The 6,861-nt window shown below is 39.6% G+C and overlaps 1 protein-coding gene across 2 annotated transcripts in view; it reads right to left on the minus strand.

Annotated features, from left to right (window-relative positions):
* The window catches only part of LOC140728285 (uncharacterized), a 142,331-nt gene extending 136,216 nt beyond the window's left edge, over window positions 1-6,115 (minus strand). For both annotated transcript variants that reach the window (XM_073046786.1, XM_073046785.1), the window contains exon 1: window positions 6,017-6,115. The gene's annotated coding sequence lies outside the window, so the exon portion shown is untranslated. The remainder of the gene's footprint in view (window positions 1-6,016) is intronic.
* Window positions 6,116-6,861: the final 746 nt, after the last annotated feature.

Genomic DNA, 6,861 nt, shown 5'->3' on the forward strand with positions numbered 1-6,861 from the left:
TTCTATTCCACTTGACCTACCAACTGCATGTAGCATTTAAAGTTGCATGCTACTGCATTTCATCCATTCATGTTTTTCCTTCAGACAAGTGTTAACTAAACTCAGAAACCCACTGCCAATGAACCATAATAAGTTTTCCTTTGGATAATGAGTCAGGAGATTAGGGTAGCTTCCAAATGAAATTTATATTTGAACATCAATCGTTTACACAATCATTTAACTTTGCAGAGTCTAACAATGATTTGCGTCTCTTGCCTGACCACATCCATGATAGTGTCTCCATTGCTTATAGAGCAGTTTAAACAACTCAAAAAAGATACCATCGTGTACATAGCTCACATCAACAAGACCCTGCTGCCAGGAAAACTCAAACTGCGGTGCTTCCAGCTCACCAAGTAACATCAAAGGATATAAGCATTCTGCGGGTTGCTCGTGATTGGAAAATGGACGTGGACTTGGAGAAAAAGCTTGTGTTTCCCCCAGACATTGCGGCTACAACACTCCGGCCAGACATGGTCCTGTGGTCCACAACAGCTAAGCTGGCATATGTTGTGGAATTGACAGTACCATGGGAAGATGGCATTGAAGAAGCTTATGAGAGGAAAAAGACCAAGTGCTCTGAACTGGCAACTGAAGCTGCTTAGAACGGCTGGAAGACCAAAGATTTTCCCTGTAGAAGTGGGATGCAGGGGATTCGTTGCTACATCTACGACCAGTCTATCGAAGAAGGTGGGGTGAGGGGTGTCTCCCTCCAACAAGCAATCAAGTCCTTGTCAAATGCAGCAGAGGAAAGCAGCAAGTGGATTTGGATTAAAAGGAAAGACAACAACTGGGCTGCAAGATGAAGACAGGAGGGTACGGAACTGAGGGAGGTGTATCTGGGATGCCAGGTAGCACCGTTGAGCCCTCTGGCGACGTCGTGGGTCTATCAACGAAACGTCAAAGAAGGAGGGTGCCCACCTGATGACCCCGATGAAGTAGCTACCGTTCTCGTCTCCAAGCCTACTGCCAACATCGAGAGTGTCGACTGTGTCATTGGGATTGAAACATCAAGTCCTAGTAGCTCTACTGGCCAAAGCTTAGGTGCAGTTTTATCTAGGAACACCTTAAGGTGTTTTGTAAAGTCTGTTTTGATTTACTTCCATGTTAAGAAGTATGAAATAAAATGAAAATAGTTGGTGCTACAACCTTCAGAAATACCACTATCCTTGTTGTTCTGTGTTGGAGAGGCAAAAATCAGGATTAAATAGGCCCAGTGCAGCTTATTACATATTGCCCTCTTACATTTCCAATGCTGGGTAAGCCCCTGAAGGGAAAAGCAAAATTTTGGCTCTGGTGCAAGAAATCAAGGTTTCAAACATTGTGATTATTCACAGCATGAACATTTATTGCAATCTTGGGCACACAAATATTTTTGACAATGACCAAGTCATCTGTTTTCATTTTGATGATGTTGGCAGAGTGATTAATTTTGGCTAGGATAATGGAGACTATTTAGCCACACTTTTTCAAAATATTGCCGTAGAGTGCCTTTTTAATGTAGATGAACCTTAATGCCTTTCAAAAGGGAGTCCTGCAACACTGGAACACTCCATCAGCATAAATGCAACATTGGAATGTGACTTTGGAATGTTTGCTCTAGTTTCAGATTGGTATGTGAGCCCACAAGCCATTGACTCTAGGTGCAGATTGCCAAATTCATTGCAATGCCTCTAAAATAGGACTGGATAAGTTCTTTTCTTGGACTACCATTACAATGTTTTGAAGGTATGGTTGGGGGAAGCCTTCAGGAATGTTGCTTCTGCGTGATACTCCGGAAATTTTATTAAACTTCTTTAAACATTAGATTTCTTTTCTTGAAATAGATGATAATGTGTTTTATAAAATCTGTTCTGTTGCCTCTTCTGAGAAATTTTACAAATGTAAGGGGAGGTACTTTCAGGTTGGAGGAGCAACACCTCATATTCCATCTGGGTAGCCTCCAACCTGACTGCATAAACAATGACTTTTCTCATTTCTGCTCATTTCTCCACCCTCCCTTTCTCTCTTTCTCCATTCCCCATTCTGATTCCCCTCTTACCCCTTCTTTTCTCTTCACCTGTCCATAATCTGCCTCCAGAGCCCCTCCTCCTTCTCTTTTTCCCATATTCCATTCTCTTCTGCTATCAGATTCCTTCTTAATAGCATAATACTACATTATTTTATCATGCCTTATGTCAGGAAAGAAAAATATAACTCGCTTTATTTTTCTAATACTCTGTGTTTATTTTGTCTGGCTCTGACACCTCTCTGGCAATGGCTGTAAATAGGTGACACCATGGTTTGAGACCTTGTCCTCACTACAACCTAGGCCACTCAGCTCCCCGGACATCTACCTCAGCTCACCACCAATCAATCAGTGAATCACACTTGCAGCATTCCACATCAGCAAGGGTCTTGCGATCACAAGAAAAGTGACCCAGACAGTCACCCGCCATTAGACTATATGTCTCCTTCGACGCAGGCAGCAACACGATGCTCAGCTCCTTCATTTTCTCCTGCAACAAGTAACTCACCAATGGGGTAGACCTGCAGTACTTTAAGTTTAATTAAGTCCAGCAGGATCTTGCGATCATAAAAAATACACTTAAAATGGACAACAGCACATTTTTGACCTCTTAAAAGCCGCTGCGATCCAATGTGCTGTCATTTTACTAAAAGCTGCTGTTAAATATAATTTTAAAGATGTAGTCATATGAACTTCCACACACAAGAAAATATAAATATCTACGCAAATTGCCAACAGCCACTGAAAGTGTTTGTCTTCGATGACTTTGAAGATCTGATTCTACAACTAATCTCCTATTAGTTGTACCATGTTGCTCTTTACCTATGTTATTTAGTGAAAACAACAGGATTATCAGCTCTCTGGTGAGTTTGTTCTGAACAATCTCTTGCACTTAGATATCCAGTGATGATTTGCTTCTACCACAATATTTTGAGGTTTCTGCACAGATTTCTTTTGCACATCAGCTACCACAGCCTTAGTAAGCCAAGTGCAATGGTAAGAGCCAAAGGCAATTAGAGTCTAGCACGGGCAGTCACTCACACACAGATTACTAGGTGCAGCCCAACACAGACACAAGTTTCTATGACAACTATATTAGCAATGAGAAAACTTATAACAGAAACATATTGCTTCAATGATATAGTCATCAAATCAAAATCCCAGCAAGATTTTCCTATGTTTCAATGAAAGTAAGCACATGAGGACTAAATACAAGTTTAGAAACTGTTCAAATCCATTGACCTAATGAAAATATTATTTTTTTTAGATGAAATGGTTAACAGCAAGAGGCCTCTTGTATCAATTTCAACTAATGAGACTTTTTCTGAGAGCTTACTTAATCAGACCCAAACAAGTCAAAAATAGGGGAAGAAACTATGAGTGGTTTTTCACACCAACAAGAATGAGTGCAACAGATCATCAATTTTTTTTGTCCAAATTTTAATAAAGCTCTATCTCTCCTCACAGAATTTGAAATCCACAGGGGTGCAGCAGCATCATGTCATGTTGCATTGGTGCAACTGAGTGAAACTCTAAGTAATTGCAAGAGCTGGAAGTGAATAAACGTGAATATTGCAAATTTGAATCGAGAATGGAAAAGGATTGACTACTCAGTCAGTGCTGGGAAGGAAACAAGTATGTTAGCATTTCAAAGCAACATTAGTAGTACTCCTTTGCAGAATTAGAAAAATATATACAAGTAACCAACTGCTTTAAATATTATTTCTTCTTTTCTTTTACTTGTTACAAGCTTTCATCATTCATATATTTTATTTTATTTACGCCCTTGAAAATCCAAGCTGCATACTTGATTCAAAATCTATACTGGAAGACAATATGTGTAGATGGCGCTCGTGCTTAAGAAACATTGGTAAAATTTTCGCAAACAGATCTTCCCACCATTTTCAGAAGAGAAATAATTAATACTCCAGGACTTAAACATGTAAATGCAATATTTCTGATTTGGATGAGTTATTACAGGTCTCCATTGCAAATGTATGATGAGCTGAGTGATAGACACACCCAGTGTAAAATGGAAATAATTTAACTTGAATGAGAATCCTCACCTGGAGGTTAGAAAGGTAAAAGTAAATTTTGATATTTTAGACTCATTTACTGCATTTTAATGTGAGAAAAATGTATTCACATTTTAATGAGTTTCTTCAATTTTAATAACTTATTTTAAGTATTTAAATAAATGTAAGTAGTTTGTGAATTTTACCCTCACGAGAAAACTTAGACAGAAGGCAAAACTCTGTCCCCAGCATTGTCCCCCCCGCCCCACCAAATCTGAGGTTTCTGGAGGGGGTAATTAGGGTCCCAGTAGTACACCATCTGAGGCCCACTTTGCACTTGTGGGCTCACTGTCTTGTAAAATGGTTCCAGGATCAGGAAGTCCTAAATAATTGGACTCAGTCTAACTGAGTATTTACCCTGACTTAACCAACCCCAGTCTAGGCAGAGAAGTCAGTGGAGAACCAAATCAAAGGGAAGCCACCAATGAAACTAAAAATATTCGACGTGGGAGAGAATGAGTTGGCCGGAGGACAAAAGGATGTGTGTTCTGTTGGCAGACCAAATTAAGTATGATACTTTCCTTCTCAAAATCCAAATGCCTATTTCAGCTTAATATATAAGATCTTGTGGCTGTATTTCACAGAGATTGGGTAGGTTTTCAACCAACCCAACATCTTTCCTCTATCAAGATCACCATGCACAATTCAGCTCACTCATCTGGTTTTCTTGGCCATTTACAGGAGCTTGACTGGTACAATCGTCTATAAAACTACACGATTCCACCTCAAAAATAAATTATTTTCATTTCTTTCTGTTTAAAATAGCAATTCAGTATATTTTACAGTATTTAAAGCAATATGGATTAGATTGCATTCTTCATAACTTCCTTCCGATCCTCTGTGGTATCATGAATCTGACAGTGAGTGTTTCCACAGGAAGCTGTAATTCACGTGCACCTAATCCAAATGGTGCTAATTGACACGAGGGCGTAGATACAGTGGGGCTAGGAAGGGATGTATTTTCCTCTTCAGTCGGTAGTGCAGAACAGGTGGAAATATTAGCTGCCAATTGTGCTCACTTCTGTTTGACAGCAATGGAGCCAGTGAAGGGAGGGTAGTCCGTCAAGCAGCTGAAATTCTCTCACATATTTAGCACAAGAGATCAAAGTTGAACTGTCCCGTTTGAGAATTTTTAAGATAGCCAGCTTTGGAATGCATTGCGGCTCAGTACAATCAGTTTCAGGCCAGCAACAACATTTGTGTTTTCCAGGGTTGACAGAAGTCAGGTATCAGAAACATGCCTGGCATCTTTTCACTCTCCTTGTCCAGCCCTATGATGTTGTTGCCAACTGTAATGTGGTTACAGCTGAAACTCGGCAACTCAGCGCACACTCCCTCCATATGGCACACAAGGACAGTGAATGTAGAGGGAACACAATTTTCATTTTGCTGGCTGTAATGAAACATTTTTACACATTTGCTGCAAATAGCGCACAGAGGCATCCTTGATCGCCTGGCGGTATGCTTCCCCAGGTTTCTGTCAGGACAGCTTTGTTTTTAGTTTTCTACATGCTCTTCAAACTTTATTTTTTTTCTTCACTTAAAATGTAAAGATCCCAGCATTCAGGAGTAATCATAATTATAAAATCTTCTCAATAATGGAATCTCCATATTAAAGTTAAAGATAGCATGTTTATTCTTAAATGAAGGCTGATCTAAACGAAAAACACGGACAAGCCATGGCTTTCCTCAGCATTTCTTCATGGAGTTAATAAATACAGCTGGGTGCAATAAAGTACTCACAACTTGTGAAAAGAATACAACAAAAGATTTCAGAGAAACACTCTAATTCATTGCATAATTTAAAGCTAAAAATAAATTTCGCATAGCAGTGAAATGTTTTCAGAGAACTAACTTCTTACTGACTAGTCAAAGATATGAAATGTTCACTTACAGCTGAGTAAGTACATGCAGAATGGAATTGTCCGTGTCATGTACAGTATGTGTTGCCACTCGATGTTTCTTCTGTACAGTGTACTATTCATTTGCGTTCATGCTTACAGAGGAGACAAGTAATGAGCTGAAGTATCAGCCTACTCATTGGAGGATTTTGCTCCAAGCAAATGTAATTCTTCTGTTAAATGACAGATGAAATTCCATTTCATTGAGCTCGCCCATGTCCCTCCCCTTGCATCACTCTTTCCAAGGACTGCATGAATGTTGGATTTACTGTTGCCAGTACTTGGTCCAGGCCTGAAGTAATCAATTGAATCACTATCATTAGGACTTTTACATCCAAAGCAAATAGGTGTCAACTGACCGCACAGAACAGCATATCGTCAAACTAAACTGAACAACGATCAATTTGTAGAAGCTGTTACTATTTAATTATTTTAATCATTTCATAGAATTGTACTCATTTTCAGAATGAAGTAGCTCCTACTTCCCAACCACATTTCCCTTCAACCCTTTACGGTCATCCTCTGCTGTCCTTTGCAAACATCACCATAGGTAGTCACATTTCATGCAATGTTCCTTTAAATGAAGCTAGATACATTGTGCAGAGCACTACATTTGCTGATTTGGCACAATCTTGTTAATGCTGACTTCATCAACTTAGTTCGCTCCTTCCAGCACATCATGCCAATGAAGGCCAGACTGAGAAGTCGACGATTGGAAGGGAGAAGACAGCAAAAATAGGCTTAGTGTGATCATGGTTAAGGCTATCAACCCAGAGTCTGTGAGTTCAAAGTAAAACTTGCAAAGGCTAACACCAGAACACATAACCATAAAAGCAAC

This window comes from Hemitrygon akajei, chromosome 5 (assembly GCF_048418815.1).
Source record: "Hemitrygon akajei chromosome 5, sHemAka1.3, whole genome shotgun sequence".
Taxonomy (NCBI): Eukaryota; Metazoa; Chordata; class Chondrichthyes; order Myliobatiformes; family Dasyatidae; genus Hemitrygon; species Hemitrygon akajei.